This window comes from Aphelocoma coerulescens, chromosome 4, assembly GCF_041296385.1.
Source record: "Aphelocoma coerulescens isolate FSJ_1873_10779 chromosome 4, UR_Acoe_1.0, whole genome shotgun sequence".
Lineage (NCBI taxonomy): Eukaryota > Metazoa > Chordata > Aves > Passeriformes > Corvidae > Aphelocoma > Aphelocoma coerulescens.
Genome location: NC_091017.1, coordinates 39,170,806 through 39,192,338, shown reverse-complemented (window position 1 = coordinate 39,192,338; position 21,533 = coordinate 39,170,806). Strand labels below are relative to the sequence as shown.

The following is a 21,533-nucleotide window of genomic DNA, read 5'->3' as shown; positions in this document are numbered from 1 at the left end:
TTTTCTACTTTTTCTGTATATTTTCAAGAGTGAAGATTCCTCAGTGTTTCTGGGCAACCTGTTTTGGTTTTTGACCATCTTTACTATGAACCTTTTTTTTCCTTTTATCTAATCTGAATTTCCCTTGCTTCAGTTTACATTCATTGCCTCTTATATTTTTACTGTGCATTTTCCAGCAAGTCTGACTCTGTTTTTAAATAGTTGAGTATATGATCTCCCCTGAGCATTCTCCTGTAGAGGTTGAACAGACACAGTTCTCTTGGCTGCTCCTTACACATCCCATACTCCAGCCCCAAACCATTTTGTTTGGCTTTCCATGTGTACCAATATGTCATATACCAGGGAGCCTAAAATGAAATATGGTACTCAAGATGTAGCCTGGCAGGTGTGGATTAGAATAATAATTTCCCTTTGGTTGCTGCTTCTGCTGTAGCTTGTGCAGCCTAGTGTGCCCATGGCATTCAGTTTCTGCAAGGGTGCATTTTTGGCTTATATTCAAATTGTCCATCAGACCCCGCATATTGTCTTGTGCAGAGCTGATTTCTGCTCTCTTAGCTCTCACACTGGACTGTTTCCTGGGGTTCTTCTGTCACAGTTACAGTATTTTGCATTGTCTTTTGCTGTTTTTTCTTGAGATTTGGCTGTCCATTTCTCCAGTCAGTTGTGATCTCTCTGAAGCGCAGCTGTTCACCCTGGTGTGTGAAGCCCTCCCCTCAATGGCCAGTGAACTTGATGAGGTGAGTTCATCCTGTCATCCAGGCCATTATGAAGGTGTTAAATAGAGAATCATGGAATTACAGAGTATCTCAAATTGGAAGGGACTCATAAGGATCATCAAGTTCAACTCCCAGCTCCTCACAGGACTATCTAAAACTAAACCATATGACTATGACATTATTCATATGCTTCTTGAACTCTGACAGGCTTGGTTCCCTGGAGAGCCTGTTCCAGCGACTGATCAACCTCTCAGTGAAGAACCTTTTCCTAATGTCCACTCTGAAGTTACCCTGATGCTGCTTCATTCCATTTCTATGTGTCCTGTCACTGCTCACCATAGAGGAGATTGTTTTAAGGAAACTGCTCATCTTGTTCTCATAGGGTCAACAAGTTGAAGGGATGATGGGGAAGTTGATGGTTGAAGCCTGCAGACTGTAATTTATGTTGCTGCTAGAATGCAGTCTCTTACAAAGCAAATGGTGACTTAAAGTTTTAAATGTCACTTGGGCTTCATTTGTAATCGTATGGTTAGAGTTTCTGAGTTGTCAGTCCTTACTCTTTTGGTAGATATTGAATGATGGGAAAGGGCTGAATAATAGTAATATGGACACTAGCAGGAGGAAAAAGGGGACTGTGAAAACCTGACAACAATGTAATGTTTCCCTGGGACAAAGGAATATTTTAGGTTTTTGGATATATTTCCCATTTGTTACCTGACCATTCGCAAATCTCTGTGTTTAGAATAATTCTGTTGCATTTCTTTTATTTAATTTGTCCAACTTCCACAGAGGTACAAGCATTTCTGCAAAATATCTAGACTTTACCTGAATAGATTCAATTTATACCTGGATAAGATAACCAGAGATAGCACTTGTTTTGCTGATTCCAGATAGGATGAAACAATAGAATAAGATCAGACAATTACTTTAAAATACTTGCAAGATTTCATTTCCTAAATGTTACATCAAATTTGATCTAATCACTGGCAAAATCAGCTAAGCTTTGGGTATGCTCTTTTAAGTGCTACTTTTTTTATTTTGCAGGCTGTTTTTTTTTCTTTTTCTTGCCTTTATACACCAGTACAGAGAAAACGTTGTTTGAAATTTCTTCTGTGTTTTTATTAAGCTGTATGTAATTATTTTTCCTTCTGTAAGTTTTGTGTCACTTGAGAAACATTTTGCAGTGGTTTTTGATGCATTTAATGACTTAGATGGTCTTTGAAATAACAAGTATAACAAAAAATTTGAACAGTAGAGAGGTGCTTTTTTTTTTATTCAGAGAATTGGTTATTGTATATTTCAACACTTTGTCATTTATATTTTGTGTTTATTCACCTCATTCCCTTTTCATAATTATGCTTCCTAAAGCAGAGACTAGTTTTTTCTCTTAGTAGTTCAAACAGAGTTTTTCAGTGGGTTTTCTCTTCTCTCAGCCCCTTGGAGATCCTTACTGAAGGAACCGAGAGAGATTTTTTTCAGAAGTACCAAAGCTGAATAAAAGCACAGCGGCAGTTTAAAACCGATAGACATTTTCCTAAATCAGGATAATTTTGATGCTCATTTGACTTCTGTGGCTAATATATAGCTGAAAATTCTGCAAAGACCTGGTTAGCATAAGTGCTACATAATGGGTGGAATTCATGAACAGAATTAATACTAGTAGATATTTATTAGAGTCTGTAAGATTTTTGTAGGAGAAGCTTAACTAAGTGGGAAGTGGTGGAAAGATTTTCAGCCACAATGTTATCCATAAATGTCTCAGTCTTTCATTCCTGCTGTTATATACTTTAATGGGAATCTGTTGAATACAGAGTTGCTATTTTTAGTGAACTTCGAGGGTATTTTGCACTCCGAGATAAAATGCTCATTTTAATTTTGAATTGCATAGCTGTAATATGTAAGGTTTACTGTCCCTGGGGATATTTTGCTTTCCTTACAAATGGTTTAGAATCTCAACACTAAGTCATAATTGGCCTGATGAGTTCTTTCATGGCTGTCACAGAACAAATGGGTGGGAAGAGCACACGTCGGCTTTGACGTCACCCCACTTGAGCATAAGCTTGAGGAACATCTGCTGTTAAGGCTGTTGATTGCTATGACACTTCATTGAAAGATTGAGAACTTTTTTGTCTCCACCTTATTTTTACACTAGAAATGTCTTCCTGAAGCTACAAATTATCACGTTGTAGCAATACTATTAAGTTGCTGTATATGTATGCAATTCATTTTAGATATATTTTGATTTTTTTGAATGGTTGGTCAGTGAATGCCATAATCATGTTTCAAATGCTTGGTAAGTGATCAGAAACTTTCATGCCTCTCTTGCATATGCTTCCTAAATTATTGAGTAAATCTCTTTTTTGGTCCATCTGTTTGCTAAATGACTGCTGAATCAGAGAATTCAGAATTTGGCAGAAGTGCACGACAAATAATGATACCATGTATTTTTTTTTATGTATGTACAAAATTATGCTTGATTTTTGACTCAAAAAACTAGCAGCTTTTCCAAAATCTTGTAAATTGGGTGTAAACCTTGATTTCTGGAAGCTTGTCACAATCTTTAGTTGTTTCCCTGTATCGCCACTATCTTTTCTTTATGCACCTAAATTGGGAGGGGAAGAAAAAGCCCCACAAACTCATGACAAAGAAAACCTGCAAAGAAGCTTGCCAAGTCTAGTTAGGTTTTTTTCCTCTTCTTTGTTCTCTAATTATTTCTTTTCATCCATGCTTTCAGAAGTGAAAACCATTGCACTTTATATTTTTCTTTCCCTTCTGTCTTCAGTCTCTACCTTACAGTCTGTAAATGGCAGAGTCCAAGCTTTTTTCCTCACACTGTTATTTCCTTTCCCTGACATTTTATTGGCTTTTCACTGATAGTATTAGGCATTATTCCACTTTCTTCTGTGTTTGTTCCTCAGAATTGAGTTATTTTATTTTATTTATTAAAAGTTATTTGGTGCCTTGAGTTATGAAACCATCCATCTTTTGTTCAGTAAACCTACCAAAAATGTCTTTCCTGTGTGGAAATGATTTTTATCTTTATGCTTGATATATTGTAGGATTTTCTGCAAAGAAAAATTTTTCTTATTTGTTCTTTGTCTGTTGGGAAACATTTCAATGACTCCCTTCGCACTTCCTAGCTTTCCGAGCACTTGTGCCAAGGCCTGCTGTAATTTTCTGTGAAGAGCACTATTTGAATGTAGAGAGTTGTCAAACACATGACTAATCTTTGCTTGCAACATTTCTGTTGTGTCTTGGCATTCAGACAGACTTCATTTTCATATGTATCTAATGCTATATATCCAAGTCTGCAGTGTTGTTAATTTGCAGCAACCTTGGTTTTGGAATAGTTTGGATTTCCTGTTTGTAAAACTCATAACACAGTTGTCTGACTTCTATTGTTTTATTTTTTTTGCCTCTGCCTCCCAGGTAACTTTATCAAAGTACAGTTTCCCTAAATCTGGATGAGAGTTACACAGAAAAAGGGATATGACCTTTAATTTGGGTGATGGGAAGATATGAAGGTGTAATTTATAAACATGGGTAGGACTTTTGAGAAGATGCTCTGCTGCTGTAGGCACTGACTTTTCTACGGTTCAACTTAGTGTGTGCTTGAGATCTTCAGTACATAAATAAATTCAAGTAAGAATTTGAGCAAAAGGATTGTGCTTTTGTTAAGTTCCAGTTGAAGCTGTGTGAAATGGAAAAAAATCTAATCTGGTATTTATGGAACTAGTTTATTTCAAAGGAGGAAAAAGGAAGAACAAAAATTGGTCCATCCATCTCTCTCTTTTTTTTTAATTGTCTGTGTCTATTTCAAGCATGCATTATTCTTTTTTCCACTGTATATTTGTTTGTTCTTTGTTCTATGAGGGACTTGTATTTTTTAATGTTGTAATGTATTTTCTGGTTAGATAAAGAGGCTGCTTTTTGGCTTTGGTTAAAAGTTGCTTAAAATTCCAGTCTGGAATGAACACTTGTGAAGTATGTAACAGGCAAACTACATTGTATCCATTTTCCATCCTTATTGAATGACTTCTTTAGGGTTTCTTTTTAGTCACAATATTCATGAGGTTTGACTTGTTCATTTGATTCCAAAATAGCATTGGAAAACTGATCTTTAATGATACTCTAAGGCATTCAAATTTGTTGGCAGTGCTAATATAGTGAGGATCAAATGGAAGTTCTCTGCCTTCCTGCACTTAATGGTGTTTTCTAAGCAGACTTAAAAAAAAAAAAAAAGGAAAAAAAAAGAAAAGTTGCATTCTGGGGAAGGAAAAGCTTATATTTGACACTATACCATGCTGCGTGACAGTCCCTCTTTTACCCCCATTTCTGTAAAGCTTTCTGATGAATATTATATTGATTTTACCTTTTGGGAACAAAGTGCCTCTGCATGAACGGCTGTAGAGTGCTTCAGCCCTGCCCCGTATGAACATCTCTTCTGAAACACAATCTGTTGTAAAATATTGCAGTTAGAGTTGATCCTCTATATGCTGTCCAAGGAAGAGGTCAAAACCTCTTAAATCTTCTCTTTCTTTTTATGCTGCAGTAAATCAATTTATTAATTTCATAAACATTTGACATTTTTTTATTTGCCTTTTTCCTTTCTTTTCCTTCTTTTCCCTCCCCCTCACATCTTCTCTGTCAATGTTTAAAGATGAAGAACATAAAGATAGTAACATTTGGATGGGTGGTGGAGTAGAGAGTAAGAGCATGCACAAGGGTGCATCAATAGTAGCAAGCTGTCTTTCCTTTCCCACAGTTTGCTTAAAAACTTGACCTGAGGTGTGTTTGTCTATTTCAACTGGCTTGAAAAACACACTTTCATGTTCTCAAGGCTCCAGTTATATCTGGGAATAATTCTGTACGTTATGTGCATGGAGGTACCTTGACTGAATCTTGGTTATGTTTAACCAAAAAACCCCACTCATCTCTTTGATTACTTTGTTACTGAAAGGAGGCTTATAGTTGAGGAAGATGGCAGTGCTTTCTCTCAAAGAGTAATTTTATATTTTCTGTTACAGGCAGTGATTCCCTTAGAGTTTAGACAGACTCTTTAACTCTGTTCTGTGGATAGAACAAACCAAGGAGAGGAAATAATGCGTTCGTGCCCTTTAATACAATCTAACAAGAAGCTCTCTGCTGGCAATAGATTTCATTCATATAATCAATGCATGGAGCTGTGGAAGAATAAATTGATGTCTGATTACCTAATGCTACAGAAGGAGAACACAAAGACATGAAGAGCTTGTTCTTCTAATTCATCTTGTGTTTTTGTATGGGAAACCTGCTGTACTTGTTACCAGTTCGTGATAGTTCAGAAGAGATGAAAATTTTCTTGGTATGATGACTTATTGTTATCCATTAGTTAATTCAAAATGGGAAATTTTTAGAGGTCAATGAAGTGCCAGGGAAAATATGCTTTTTAAGGGTGTAATTGTGTTGACTGGTTGTTGTTTGCCACCAAATCTATGTTCAGCAATTTTTTATTCTATTCAATCCTGTTCCAATTTATTTTGTTTGTTTGGCCACACTGCTTTCCACAGAGAAGCTGTTTCCTTGTTGAAGGAAGGAATAATTTATACAGAACATCTGAAGCTCCAGAAGCTGCTGAAGAGACCCACTGTGAAAGTAAAAAAATCCCCACACCCTGTGTAGCCAAGCAGCTTTTCCAGTATCCAAGTGTTTGATACATCTTGAAGTTTGATTAGTTTTTTCATGTACTGTCCATGGCTTTGTATTTTTGAAATGCTGTTGTAGGTGAAAGAAATTCTTAGCAATTGATTTCTAAATATTTTTTAAAAACTAAAATTAGAGGCCTTCTGATATATTTGTAAGTTAGATTTCAAGTTGGTTTCAGGCTGGTGTATAATTTTCAAGAAATTAAGCAGTAACATTTTCAAAACTTTTGAGTATTGGGGGGTTAGGAGAATTCAGATATCTAGCTTTGGTATTTAATTTAGAATTTGACTTTCTGTAGTCTTTTTATGTTAATGGGCAGTCTTATTCAAAAATTAATTCAGAACAGGCCTTTAGGTCTAAACCTAAGGTCTGCAAAGAGCCTGTCTTTCAAGTCTTTATATGCAGATGACTTATTTCTGACTTGTTTCTGCATCACTGTGAGGAAAACCTAGTGTCTGATTCCCTCAAATGGAGGGAAGGGGAAGAGGCAAAAGCACTCCCAAACACTGTAGATATTGGTAGTGAAGTGGGTAGCAGAAACTACTCGGGGCAGCCCTCACTCACAGCTGATGAATCACTGACAAATGTAGGTTGGCAGGTACTTCTGGAGGGCCCACGTCCAACCTCATGTTCAACATGGTATAGGCTGGAGAAGGTGCTCTTCCAGGCAAGTTTTGAGTGTCCTTTTTGGATAGAGTTATGCAGCTTCCCTATGAAAGTTTTGGGAACTCTCAGCTGTCTGGCAGGAGAAGGTTAACTACTACCAATAGTCAGATTTACAACAAAAACAAAGAACACTGATTTGCTCCACTGTATTTAGCCTTGAAGGGCTGCTTATAAGGAGAAGTTGTATTTTAATTCTGTTAACTGTTGCATTTTCTAGAACAAGACCAAGTGATTGCATGGAAGAGTACTTTTATCACAGAAGTTCCTCTGGATGCTGTAAAATAGCTGTTCTGCTGCTTTGCTTTTGTTACGTTTGTAGTCTTCTGTGCTTTTTGGTCAGCATTCTTAGCCTAGACTGATGGTTCTTGTCCTAGTCCAAGTTATTTCCAGTAGTTAGTGCTGACTGGTAAGATTTCAATCTCCATACAGTTGCCTTATTCTGCCTTAATCAATTCACATACACTCAGGTATTAAATTCAGTCACAGCTAGTGCACGGATTGCTCCTGATTTCTTGTCATGATAAATAACATAGGTTAGAACTTGCTGTCAGGAGCCTCTGTTACGTGACTAGTGTGAAATGTTTGTCTAAATAAAGTTATAGAAAACTTCACAGCTGTTGTGTGTACTGGTAGAGTAGTGCTCTTGCTGTGTTCAGTAATAAAGCAGCAAAAGTCAGGCGCATGTGGCTGCACAAATCATCTACAGCACAGTTGTGTACATAGATAAAACTTCGTACAGCGACGTGTCAACCCATAATGGAGCACTTCAAGGGCTCCATAAATCAAATTGGGTTAGTGACTTTGATAAACCAGCAGGATGGTTATTTCAATTCAGATTTTTTAAGCTGAGTTGCCCAGTATTTTTGAATATTTGAGAGCCACCAGTGTCTGCCTCCTTTTGAAGCTCTACTTGAAGGGTAGTAAACTCTCTGGAACAGTAAATGCCAAGTGTTTCAAGTTGCTGCTTAATGGTAACAGTGGCAAAAAGTTTATCTTAATGTGCATGAAGAACTGTTAGAATTGCTGATTTATATATCTATATTATCTAGATATATAAATATCTATATTGTCTACATACCTATATCTGTCTGCATGCTACAGGTTTTTTTTGGTTTGTTTTTTTTTTATGTTTTTTTTGGAATCTGTCATATGTGTGAGAGTCAGCTCTCAATGGAATTCTTGCAGCCTATTTGTGGAGCGGTTTGTATTAATAAAGTGGTTTATTACAGCAGTGTATTTAGCTTCTCTGTTCAACTGGCTGAAGTGTTCAAAGGAATTGGTGTGTTTTTATTTGCTTACTGGTAGGAACTGTCTGGTTTTCCTATTAAACAAAAATTTGCAGACTTAAAAGTTGCAGCTCTCTAGGTACCTACTAGGTATCCCTTTATAGCTAAGTAAATATTGTCTTAAAAATAAAAATACTGTGGGGAAGGATTGGGAAGACACTTTTGAATTTTACTTTCTGGATGGCTATGTGTAAGATACTGATGGAAAAAAAAGTAAAAAGCTTCAGTCCATCACTCCATCTTCCTATTTGGGCAGCCATTAACAATGGGAAGGTTTGGCTGGCTTTTTTTAATGGAAACTACAAATGCTAGAGGCTTGTCTCTCTTTTCAGTAGTATCTAACAAGTCTTAGGTTTCAATTTCTTTTCTTCTCCCTTGATAAACTTTATTCAACGAATTGGTTCTTTCTGAGCCAACAAAGGTCCTGTGAAATAGGTGCTTGTAGCATTGATTACTCCATCAGCCCTGTTATTCAACTCTGAAACATTTTGAAGGTGAGATGGATTCTGTAGCTAGCTCCATATTTAGTTGCTGAAACTCTTTCCTGTCCTGTCTCCTGCTGTTCTTCATGGGCATTGTTGCCTCAAAATGTCACAAATCCCCTATCTCAGTCACTAGGGAAAAATATTTATAGAAAATTGCAGTGACTTCGCAGAGGCTTCAGATTTATAGTCAGTTTTAGACAATATTCCCAGGAACTGTAAATGGCATCTTTTCTGTTTGTTTGTTCTTGGCAGGCAGGGACAGGTAGCACCAGTATTAATCTAGCAGCATTTCAGCTGTAGGTACTGCAATTTGTGAATACCACAGAGCAGTGTTAGGACATGCATAGACTCATTGAGAAGACCTACAGCTGTAAGCCACAAATTCTTAGCATAATGACATTTTGTCTAGAATTATTTTGTTACTCGGAAACAGCCCAAAGTAATGGTAATGTATTGTTCTTCGTAAAGTTCAATGTAATAATCCAGTTTGCCATTAAAATTGGAGTGTTAAAAAGGTGTTAAAGGAAAAAAAAAATCTAAAATGAATTGAAAATTGGTGGGACTATTTTTGGACTGAAAAATGTTCCAGTAATTTAGTAGTGTTTTATTCCAAATTAATTTGATTTTTTTTTTTATCATGTGAGAAGAAGATTCTGAGGAATATGGCTCTAGAGACATTGATTTTGACACATCCAAGTCAAATCAGTAAGTTGGCTGACACCCTGGTGTTTCCACATGGAGGTAGGAGCCACTAGAAGCTTTTGGAGGCTCATTTTAAAGTACACTTTAGGGATGTTGTGCTGAGAGAAAAATGTAATAGGATTATACCACAGAAATCCGTTTGTTATCTCCTTGGACTGAATGTGGAAAGTGGATGGCAGGCAAGGCAAGCAAATGAAAAACTTCTAAAAAATATAGCTGGGGAAGCAGCTGAAGGGAGGAGTTTTGGATGAAGCAGAGAAAGCAAACCAGGTGGAAAATGTCTTTTTCAAGACAGGCTGACAGAGGGATGAGTATTTTAGCAGAAAGAATGACAAAGGAGGATAGACTTAAAAGACAGAAGCAGTAGAGTTTCACAAGAGTATTTGCAGAGGAAGAAAGAAAGGTGATGAAAGATGAGACAGCCTGAGGAATTGGGTAGTGCTGTCATGGAAGATGGCGGAGTTGCCTCCAGAGAGTGTGTAGATGGAAATATTTAAGAACTCAAATAAATATTACATGCTTAGGCAGCTGAGAAGAAATCCCTGGGGTTTTTTTTAGCACTACTGCCTCTGGGGAAAACTGCTAAAAAGTTCATACTGTGCATTCTCTAGATGAACTGTGGTGCAGAAAGATGCTGGTAAACTTTCAAGCTTCTGACCTGTAAGTGAGCACAGATATTCTTCTGAACCTATTCTTCAGAGCATTCAGTGAATGGGGAAGTGGGTTCTGCTGCCATTTTAACTGCATGTGCTAAAAATATTAACTCTATGACTATACAGTTCAGTAGCTAGAATTGAAACGGTAATGACATCAGATCCAAGATAAACATGGTTTGTTTATACCACCAGAAGAACTGGAGTGACTTGAAGTTGCAGGGCTATCTGGTCCTATTTTGCTCGCTAGTTCCTTATATCCACGGATACTCCCACTCCTTGTAAACAGTCTTCCTTTGTGTCTGGTTTCACTTGTCTGTTGTGCATGAATCTTTTAGCTCTATGTTCTTCTGTATGGAATTCAGTGGAAGTGTACAGTAAGGAACCAATATGTATTTATCACCGTGCACAAAGTCAGTTTTGTTATCTCCATGACTGAAATTTTACATGAAACCCATACATATACAAAGTTAGCATTTGTAAGTTTTATTAGTATTTCTAAGCTAGATACTTTCTCACCAGAGGCTTTAAAATTCTAAGATAGACTTGGTCAACTCTTTAAAAACAGCCATGGACAGCTAAGTGATTTGCATACCTGTCTGGATGTTCTGTGGAGGAAAAATGAGAAGCAAATAAAGCTACAAAAAATTAGATCAGGAAAAAAGTTTTTTGAATGTTATGAAATTAAAAATGATAGTTTTCAGAGAAAATTTTATACCCTTCTAAATTTAAGTGTGATAGTTTTAAAATAAAGAGATAAGTTGGATATGATGAACTGATATATAAAGTTTATAATGCACACAATATTTGTTTAGGACAGTGACTTGCTATTTGTTTCAGATATTTAATTTTTTGAAAATCTCTACACTGTTGTGCCAAAAGTTTTGGATACAAGTCCTTGTGAAAATATGCATAATTAATAGCAACTCTATCAGAGTTGCAGTAACATACTGCAAGTTATTCAGTTATTTTTTTCATCAATAAAAATAGGGGGAAGAAGTGAGCCTGGATCCCAGTCATGGATTTTGTTATCTTTTGAAGGTCCTGGAACCTGCAGCATCTGCCATTTTCAAATTCTGTAAAAATGTGCCATTTGAATTTCTGGTACTTGATAAATTCTGTTTGCGTATTTTCTACATATCCTCGTGTAATGAAGATTGTATTTACAACACTGCAAAGCTGGAAGCTCTAATAAAGATTAAGGAGGTAGGAATGTGCATAATAGTGATTTTTAACTTTCTGTAACATAGGTAATTCAAATTGATGCAAGTTCAGTTGTAATATCAGTCTAATTCAAATATAATAGATTAATAATAGTAAATGTTGCATCAAGTAATAATGCCAAGGGAATGACTGAAGTTGCAAATTGGAAGTGTGGGCTGTTAATTACTGATTGTCTAGTTCCTGAGGTGAACATTAAGTATACATTGAAAAAACATATTTGTAAGTCTATTCAAAGAGCAAAAATCACTCAAATTGAGGCAACTTACATTCTTAAATTTTCTACTTTGTGAAGTATTTATGAATGCCTCTTAAAGACAGGATTCAAAATTGTGCTTTTGTTCTAACTAGTTATCTTGATAACGCCCGTAGGCACGTAGTGTCATTCTTGGGGTGTCCTGTACAGGGCCAGGAGTTGGACTCAATGATCCTGATAGGTCCTTTCCAACTCAGCATATTCTGTAATTCTAGTCTGTAAGGAAAAACCTGGATATTACATGCCCTTTTTATCTAAAGGATTCAAGTGACAGAGACTTTTGATAACAGTAGTGATGATAAAAGAAGATGATACAGACAGAAGGCTGAAGTCTATTCCAGGAAGGATATCTAAAGATCTGCTTTAGGGGCAAAACAATGCAAAATAAGCTGGAAGAATGTTACATCATGTAATTTTTTTAATAGTGAAAGTGATGAGTTTATATACTGTAGAAAGTGGTATATTTGAAGAATGTTTGATTTTTCTAAATTGCATCCAAAGAAACGAGTCTTTCCTGTGAGAATATCAAATACCTATGAATTCTTCTGCATTAATGTGATTACCAAGATTGCCATCCTAAAATAATGATAATTGTGTATGCAAATCCAGATGGCCTTTGGGATAAAGTTCAAACAGGTGACTTTTTCAAGATAGTTACAATTTGGATTTTGTTTTCATCTATGTATCAAGCCATTGCTTAAATGGAAAATTTCACTTTGCAGAGTTGCTGCAACAGATCTAAGTACTGAGATGCTTGTTTCAAAAAACGAAGTGGTTTGTCTTTCAAAGACATTCCAGTGTAAATTGAATATTAGTTACTATGAGGCACATTCTGTATGTGTCTATAAATAAATTTGGAGAAGTATATTCAAAACTTTTCAATTTTCAAGTAAAATTTCCCGCCTCAGTTCAATTTCCAAAGCATGCTCTACTAATCACTAGGCTTCCTAGGAACACCTGAAATTTAATATAGTTAGTATTGTATGGAGGTAAATTCCTGTTCCATCTTCTTTGGTGTGTGTCTATGTCCATAAAACATTAAAGCCTTCTGAGTGTTATAAATGGCCATTCTGATAAGGATGCTATTTATGACTTCTTCAAGAATAAATTATAATGTTTCTAAAATTAAGGGGAGACTGAATACTGGTGTGCTGGTAGATTAACTAAAATAAATGTTTGGCTGCTTTTTCAATTTTAAGCTTGGTTGTGTTTTATTTGGTGGGCCATTCAACTCATTTAAGATTACAATAATGAAAACAAATCACAGTAAGCCTTGATATATGCAATCTCCTAAATTTACACTGAAAACTAAAGCTAAATTATCCAGGTGTTTTGAAGGTAATGAAGTTAGTGTATGGTCTCATTCATATTAGTGTTATAATGAGAAGCTATATACATTCACAGAAGGAAAATAGCAGCAGTATAAATGTTTACAGCAATGCTATCACTTTCAATTTTGATTCTCTAGCTCGAATTTTTAGTTTTTTCACCGAAGGAAATGAAGTCAATTGCTGATCTATAATGGTTCTATTTCATTTGTAGGTAAGGTGTTGAGAAGACACAAGAAATTATCTTAGCATATAGGACTGTATTTTGATTTCACTGACTAGCAAAACAGTGATAGTTTTTAGCCTCTAGAGGGAAAAACATTTATATGAAAATAAATATTTTAGTTGTTGAACAATGTTTTTGTGACAGAATTTTTACTTTTTATGGTCATACTTTTCAGAGTAACTTAAAACCTGCTTGTGTGTGTATTGCCAAGATAAACATCTTCAAGATAACCTATATTTTAAAAGGCTGTTTGGTACCCTTTTTCCAAGGGAGAATACCAGCTAGTGAAAATAATGGGTTGCTTAAGGTCTTAAACAAAATGTGTCTAAAAAATGTTACATATTTCTGAAATATTAAGAAACAGCTTGGTCAGTAATGAAAATTTATGAGAGAAAATTTTGAGTTTACTGTTGCTGTCACGCCTCTAAACCCAGCAACTTTCCTATACACTGTGTGTTACACACATTCACAACCCCTCCTTCCCCAGTACAGAAATGGAGTACACGTGTTCGCTTGTTTTTTAAACTCAAAGGACACCATACACATCTTTGCTAATTAGAAATGAGGGCATGGCATGGTGGAACGTACCACAGTAGTACTGGGTATGCTGGCAATGTTGCTGGCACAATTCAAACCTCAGTAAAGTTTGCCAAAGGTTGTTGGTTGAGTGAACTTCTGATCCAGGCTTAGGGTAGGAATTTTTACTGCCTTCTGATTTGTGTGCTCGTAAAACAAAAGCTTTGAAGAAAAATTATTTTAAAAAATCGGGACATAGAACATCTGTGGTGTGGTTTCAGGATGGTGAATGAATTGCAAAGGGCTTCAAAATATTTGACCATTTATTTCTCATGCTAATTTCTTCTGGGGAATTGGTGATGTACCTTTAAAGTAGGATGGCTGCACTGAAGGGTATTTTAGGTATAGCTGACAAGTGTGCAGGAATACTACCAGGAAAAGGGTTTCTGCTTCTGGCATCTGATGAAAAAGGTCATGGCAAACTGGGATATAGTAGCTCTTTCAAACACATGGGCAAGTATGTATTTTTTAAATGGAATACACATAATGTTAAGACAAATTCTGTTTCAAGATTCATGGTGTCACATAGCTAATTAATTGCTTTAATTGCGGTTAAGATACGTAAAAATCGGTGACCTGATATTTAAAGAAACAGGTGACTTGGAGGAAGAAAATGGGATAAAGTATGTAGCAAAAAACTAGTTTTTGCATGGTAACTTTAAACGTCAAGTATTTTATCTAGCTGTCAAAGATTTTCATCAGTGTAAAATCAATATTAAGTTTTGTCAAATTTTTAGATAGGAAATTGGAAACAAGAACAATGAATCAAAAACTTACTCTGCCCCAGAAATTATCCATTTTGACATCAACAGTAGCCTACTTAAGGTATTGCTTGACTTTATTCCCCTGAATGTGCATATGAAATAAGTGAGTCTCCATTACTGGTTTATTTGGGTACTTTGTCAACACAGCTGGTTTTCATAGGAGTGTTGGGGGCATATTCTCCACACGTGCATAGCTTATGTTGCTCAACCAGAAAGAGTGGACAGATTTTAAATTCTTACCAAGGAGATAAAAGTAGGAGACATTATAAATACCGGTGTGTTACTGATTTAGGTCCTCTGGTTTTACTATTTTCTTACAAAGTCATGTTTTCTTCATCCTTTATAGCAGTTCTGAATTTTGGATTGAAGTACATTGTATATAAAGCCTGTGTGTTGGCTTCATTTGTGTAACGACATAAAAGTTCTTGGTTATAGACCTATCTTCCAGCTTGTAAAATATGTCTTCCCAAAAGATTAGATGTTAGGTGAGTTAACACATCTGGAATTGAATTACCTCTGCCATACTACCTTTATTCAGTTCATTTGACTTCACAAATATGTGTGGTTTAGCTTCTTGCAGTAATGAGTAGTTATTTCATAGAGTTTCTGTAAGGATTAGTGAGGTACTTTTGTTTAAGATGGCTGAAGGTAAAAGTGTTGAGTATAATCACATAATGGGAATAATACTTTTTTACTGTAATTGATATTCCAATCCATGAAACAGAAATTTCTGCTCTTCCAATGCGTAGGTTTAGAGCAGCTGTCTCCAATGAGTACAAAGACAGAGGAAGCCTCCATACCTACCTGGTTGCTGGAGGATGTGCCTTAGTGATACTTGTTTGTCATTTGGTCCCAGGAGGACTGACATCTCTAGCATTCGCAGCAGGGCTGTGAATTAAAGTTCCTGACCACCCGCTCTCCGTAATTTTTATCTCTGTGTGGTTCCTAGTCTGTGTGCAGGATAAAACAGGACTTGAAGAGCAAAAGCAGACTTTTGGGCCATGCAATCTTACTGTAAGAGGGGGCTTTGCTGAATACCTCATAGCTGTACCAGTTTATGTAATGCTTTAAAAGCTAGAAAGCTGAAAAAAAATGTAATTATTGACCGTTATTCAAGCATTCCAATTTGATTTACATATAACTATGACATTTGGTATCCAACAAGAAATATTTTTGAAAACAATGGAGATGAAAGGTCCCATTCTGCCATGAATAACCTACATATTAAACCTTGTTAAAATCGTAAATTTCCTTTCCATACGAAACTGATATTTTAAAAAGATAACAACTTTATTTAAACTAATTTTTTCGTGAATCTGACTCAAAACATTTTTCTAATATTTTGTATTATTAAATGTGACCTAAGGTTAGAATGTTAGGATTTTTGTGTTGTTAGTTTTCTTGGTTGATGTTCCTACTTAGAGTATATACAGCAATATTCCTATCCTTAAAAGGTTTTCCAGTATTTTATAAATGTATTTATTCTGTTTTAACAGGGGTTGAGTAGCTTACCTGTGAAAACCTGTATATGTGTGAAGCTAAAGCTGTTTTATGGTAGGTAGTATTTATAAAATGAGGTCATTCACTTTGGGTGCTGAAAGCTGTTTCAGTTTCATTTAGAAATCATAAGAGATTTTTTTCCTGGTTCTTCATAGCTCATCTGAATACCTCGTGTAGAATTTTGCCTAGCATGGCAGATTGTGGTTTTGTCAAAAAATTATGTTTCGAGTATGAAAATCTTGCTGGTTAGAGGCTTCTTAGAATCATTCCTCAAAATTTGAGAGGGAATGCCATCCACAGGCTAAAGAGGGGTGGTCTGGGCAGCATTTTCCTCCCCCTGGATAAAGCTCTCTTGTTTGATTGCCAGGGAGTCCCTTTCAGGGGGCAGGTTTTGCTGTTGCTATTGGTAAGTAAGGGTCTCCTCCTCTGGCATCACCTCTGCAGAGAGAGGTGAGCTGCAGTTCTGTAATCACTGAAGGAAGACAGTCATAAAGTACATCACACCTGAAAGGTAGTTGTAAATGTAGGGAAATCAGCTTGAAATCACTACTACATCCTGTGAATTGTTGTTAATTAAAATAGCTCTACTTTCAAATGGCTAAAAGTTTACTTTATTGCTGACTTACACTACTCAGCTCTGGTGAGGCACATCTGGAGTGCTGTGTCCATTTCTGGGCTCCTCAGGACAAGAGAGACATGGATTGGGTCCAGCGAAGGGTGACAAAGATGATGAAGGGACAGGAGCATCTCTCTTAAGAGGAAAGGCTGAGGGAGCTGGGCCTGTTCAGCCGTGAAAAGAGACAACTGAGAGGGGACCTCATCAGTGTCTGTCAGTGTCTGAAGGGAGGGTGTCAGAGGGTGGAGCCAGGCTCTGCTCGGTGGTGCTGAGCAATAGGACAAGAGGCAATGGGGCAGAAACTGATGCACAGGAAGTTCCAGCTGAATATGAGGAAGAACTTCTTCACTGTGTGGGTTTTTGAACACTGGAACAGGTTGCCCAGAGAGGTGGTGGAGTCTCCCTCACTGGAGATATTCAAGGACTGTCTGGACACAATCCTGTGCCATGTGCTCTGGGATGACTCTGCTTGAGCAGGGAGGTTGGACCAGGTGACCCACTGTGCTTGCTTCCAGCATTACCCATTCTGTGATTCTGTGACTTGCACAGTTTTCTGACAGAATGATGTATTTTGGAAAGAGGAGGAAAACAGAAAGTGTCATCTTTCCCCATAAAAATGTGTGCTGGAAGATCAGTAGATTGTTCATCTTGTACTTTAGTTTCTAAAATGTTGAGAAGTCTTGCTGCTACTTGTGTTTCTAATAAGTTCTGCATAATATAATTATCTCAGCCCTCAGTTTTGAGAAGGTGGCAATCCATGGCTGGCAGGAATAGCACATTATCATCTCTCTAATCACATTTTCTTTTTTGTTTTTTTGTGAAGAATGTTTCTTGATTCATATTCACCAAGCTGTTTGTTGTTTCAAACATGAAAATTGTTTGTGGGTGGTATACTCTCTTATTGTGCATGTGTATCAGAAATCATCTGTCATCTGATTTAAACTTCAATTTAGTCAGCAGAGCATCTCGATTTGGAGAAAATTGGACTCCATTATGAAACACAATTGTGATAGGATTATGTTTTTATGGTAATGCATGTAATTTATTGCTCTTATTATCATGCAACAGATTGTAGAGTAATGTTTTGACTTACTCCTTTAAAAATGCTTTGGAACATGAGCATTATAATATTACTCTTATGTGGATTATTTTCTTTTTTTTTCTTTAAAACTTTAAGGGGTCTTACATTAGCCTGACTTTCATGGTTAACATTATAAGGAATTTTCAAAATGTATTTGTTAGTATGAGACAAGTAAACAAGGGATACAATATTTGAAGAAAAGATGGCGAAGGTGTTTATTCAAGAGTGAAATGAAGATCTTTTAATTAAGTTACGGAGTTCCAGCTGGTTTTATTTACCATAATCTTGTATTTTGCCTCATGCACTTGGGTGATATCTTGTCTCTGAGCAGATTAAGTGCTAAAGTTGTGAATACACAGTTGTTAAATCAAACAACCTTCCTTTCCTGGGAGGAACTTCATAACACTTTTGCAAATATTGAGCTATAATAGCAATTCCAGTTTCATAAAAACTTCTAATTGAACCTACTAGCCAAGTTCATGTAATCCCTGGGAAGCTGCATTCTATCATTTTGGATTTGCTCTTCTCTCTTGAAACACGAGGACTCATGCTGGTCAGCAAGTTCTTCTGTTCCAGAAGTGTAAGGTCTGAATCTCTTATGGTTATTTATTGGTTGACTGACAGCTTCCCTGCAAAATGAACAACTTCTTTCCATCCAGAAATGTGCTTGGTAAGGGATGGAAATCCTATGAAACCTCTCTGCTGTTTGTAATTACCAATTTTAGTTTGTATGCCCAATCTATTCTATGATTAGAATACGAGAGATATTCACATACTCAAAATTGCATGTAGCTTATGGGTTTTTTTTAAGAGGATAGGAACAATATGCATTACTTTTCTGACAGAAGAAAAAGAATATTGTGTTTTTGACAACGCTTCTTACTTGGCATCACCGTGTCCTGAATACAATTATTCAGTTGACAGCTAGGAAGAACTGTGTGTGTGTGTAGGTCAAGCACATACATTCAGAGTCACCCCACGTTTTCATTTGTTTTTGTTTTATTACAGTGGGATACAGTGCAGACTAGGTATCTTTCAAATCTAAAAACTTAATTTTTGGTGTGATTTGTAAGTGCTTTATTCTAAATATTATTACTAGAAGATAATGAGGGAATTTCAAATTATTAAAAAAAGCCCTAAGAAATGTTTAAGTGAGGTTGAAACAGTGATTATTTGAGTCACCGACAAATTTACTTTTTCTTCTATGTGGAGCAGGGGGAACTTAAGGAATTATGTATGGACAAAATTTAAATCTGATTTATGCAAATTCATTCTTAAAATGATATGTTAATTATTTTCCATCGTTGTTGGTCCTCTGGCACCCTCAGAGTTGTTGCTGATATTCATGTGCATTGTCCTAAAGTTGGTGGGTGAATGAATAAATTATGTGAAATGTTGTGTTCTTTAATCTTCATAGAGCAAAATCTGTGATGTTGGTGATAAAGCTATTAATTGGAGTTTTTTACATTATATGGAATAATTCAAGCAACAGGTTTGAAGATGAGCTCTGCTCATCCTGAAGGGCAATGCTGCTTTGTCACCCTGCTTTGTTGTTACCTTGTGAAGGTGGGAGATCAGATAGGACACTTGATAAATGTACATTTTGATGGTAGCATTATAGCTGAGAGCACCATCAGTAGGGGAGAACAGTGGTCAATTTTTTTTTTTATGTTAGCCTTTTTATGAATTATTTGACAGACAACATGGGAAGCTGCTGCTAAACTATTTCTCAGAAAAGTTTTTGTTTTCTTCATTCTAAAGACTAAACTTTAAATTCAGGTTTAATCACTTTCCTGATTGTTTTAAAATCTTTCTTCTTAATACATGCTTTTCAGAACACAGTCCCAGAGAATACTTTTGGTAGGGATTCCGTATTGTTGTTGTCCTTCCCTTTGCAATCCACAAGTATGTCTGCATTTTTCAGCTTACCTCACAATTAATGTTACTGGTCTTTTTCTGCTTCTAGAATATTTATTCTCTGAAAAGTGCTTAGTGCTTCATTCTGTTCTTTGCTGTAATAAATGTTGTTTCTACAAGATAGCAAAGTAAATGGACACAAGGAGTGAGATGTTTACTGAGATAGCTAAAATTAATTTTGGAGTAACAGAGGTGAGCCACATAATGGGGTGCAATGCATGCCTTTTTTACTCTAGTGAAGCGTTTGGACAATATGATGTTGAAGCTGTTTTCTTGCTCAGTAATTTACCTAATTATGAAGTCTCTCCTTTTTTAACAAAAGGAAACTCAGATTTTCTCTGCCAATCTTTTTTGTATTAGCTTGCAATTAATTAAATTTATACAGGTTGTTTTATTCAGGTCCTCTGCCTTTTTTATAAGTCCAATTATTTATCGCTTCATTGCTTTGCAAGTTTTTTCCTGCTGTAAGCATTTTTGTCAAACCAGATGTAACTACAGCTTTAATAATGTCTTTCAGTGTAATGGATTATAAAAGATTCTGAAGAAATTGGTGCAAGCAAAGTTATAATTCTTTGTGCTAGTTTTCTTTGCTTATCTAATGACAGCTCTTTCTGCAGAATAGACAAGCTTTTATGTGTCTCTACAGCTTTATAATGTGACTGCCTTACTATGAGCATATTTCTTGATAAATTCTCAATATTAGGGAACAGCCTTTGGTCTAGAATAAAGGGCTAAAGACTGCATAAATGGCAAGCCAATTTACTGAGGATTTTTCTTTGTCTACATCCTGCCTTTTTAACCCAAATGTGCGTTTTTCTTGTCATAGGCATTTCATTTTGGGGTTTTGAATTTAGTTTCTTTGGAGGCTTATCAGCTTTCGTGATGCCAAGACCTTAAAAAAAGAAAGGTATAGAAAACAAACGCAAAGCGACAGCAGCAACAACAAAAATAAAAAAAGGAACAAAGAAAGTTTTTCTGCCTGGAAAATTTGCAAACTAAATGAGGGACAAATTGATAAATACAGATAGGTGAGAATGAACAAAGACAAGATAACAAAACTGATATGAAAAAAAGAGGGGGTCAAAAATTGGTTCAGTTATTTGTTGCAACGTCTTACATTCTCATATTCTTAGTGTGGTTTCATTTACTCAGTAAAGCATGTGGCATTAAATGAAATCTGTTTTCCATTTCCACCAGAGAGATCTGGTGTTTACAGGAAAAATATCTCCCAAGGTAAGGACTGTGTCTTCAAACCTTTTGGTTTTCCTCCTAAGATCATATAATTCATGGTTAGCTTATACTCAAATAATTCTAATGTCACCTTCTTCTTAATTTCACTTGTTCTTAGGAGAATATGGATCAAGGTAAAAAGACATCAGTGCGATCATACAGAATGTGATAATGAGGAGGAAGAAACCTGAACTGAGTATGAAGCATCTGTGAAAGTGGTTCTCAGCTAAGCATGTATTGAATCATAGGAAATCAGTCTGTTGGAAAGGACTTCAGGGGTTATCCAGCCTAAACTTTGGGCAGACCTGGGCTGTGGCCATCCCTAGGTCAGGTCTGTCAGGACTCTGGTCTTGGACACTTTTAAGGATGTGGAGATTCCATAGCCTCCATGGACAAAAAAATGCTGCATTACTTTTCTAGGGAAATACTGACTCGCTAATGTTCAGCCTGAAGCTCCCAAATGTCAGTTTGTGGCTGTTTCCCCTTGCTTAGGTGTCTGCCACTACTGAGAATTTGGCTTCCTTGTCTTTGTGGTTCCCCTTCACATCAGCTTGCCCCTCTAGCCTGCCATTCACCAGACCCAACAAGGCCATCATCCTTAACCTCTCCTCATGAGTCGTGGGAT

At 36.3% G+C, this 21,533-nt stretch overlaps 1 protein-coding gene across 2 annotated transcripts in view; it reads left to right on the top strand.

Annotated features, from left to right (window-relative positions):
• Positions 1–21,533, top strand: part of MARCHF1 (membrane associated ring-CH-type finger 1) — a 297,172-nt gene that overhangs the window by 87,689 nt on the left and 187,950 nt on the right. The window contains exon 7 of one of the 2 annotated variants that reach the window (XM_069013621.1): positions 11,184–11,399. The exons of the other annotated variant lie outside the window; for it this stretch is intronic. The gene's annotated coding sequence lies outside the window, so the exon portion shown is untranslated. The remainder of the gene's footprint in view (positions 1–11,183; positions 11,400–21,533) is intronic. 2 annotated transcript variants of the gene reach the window in all.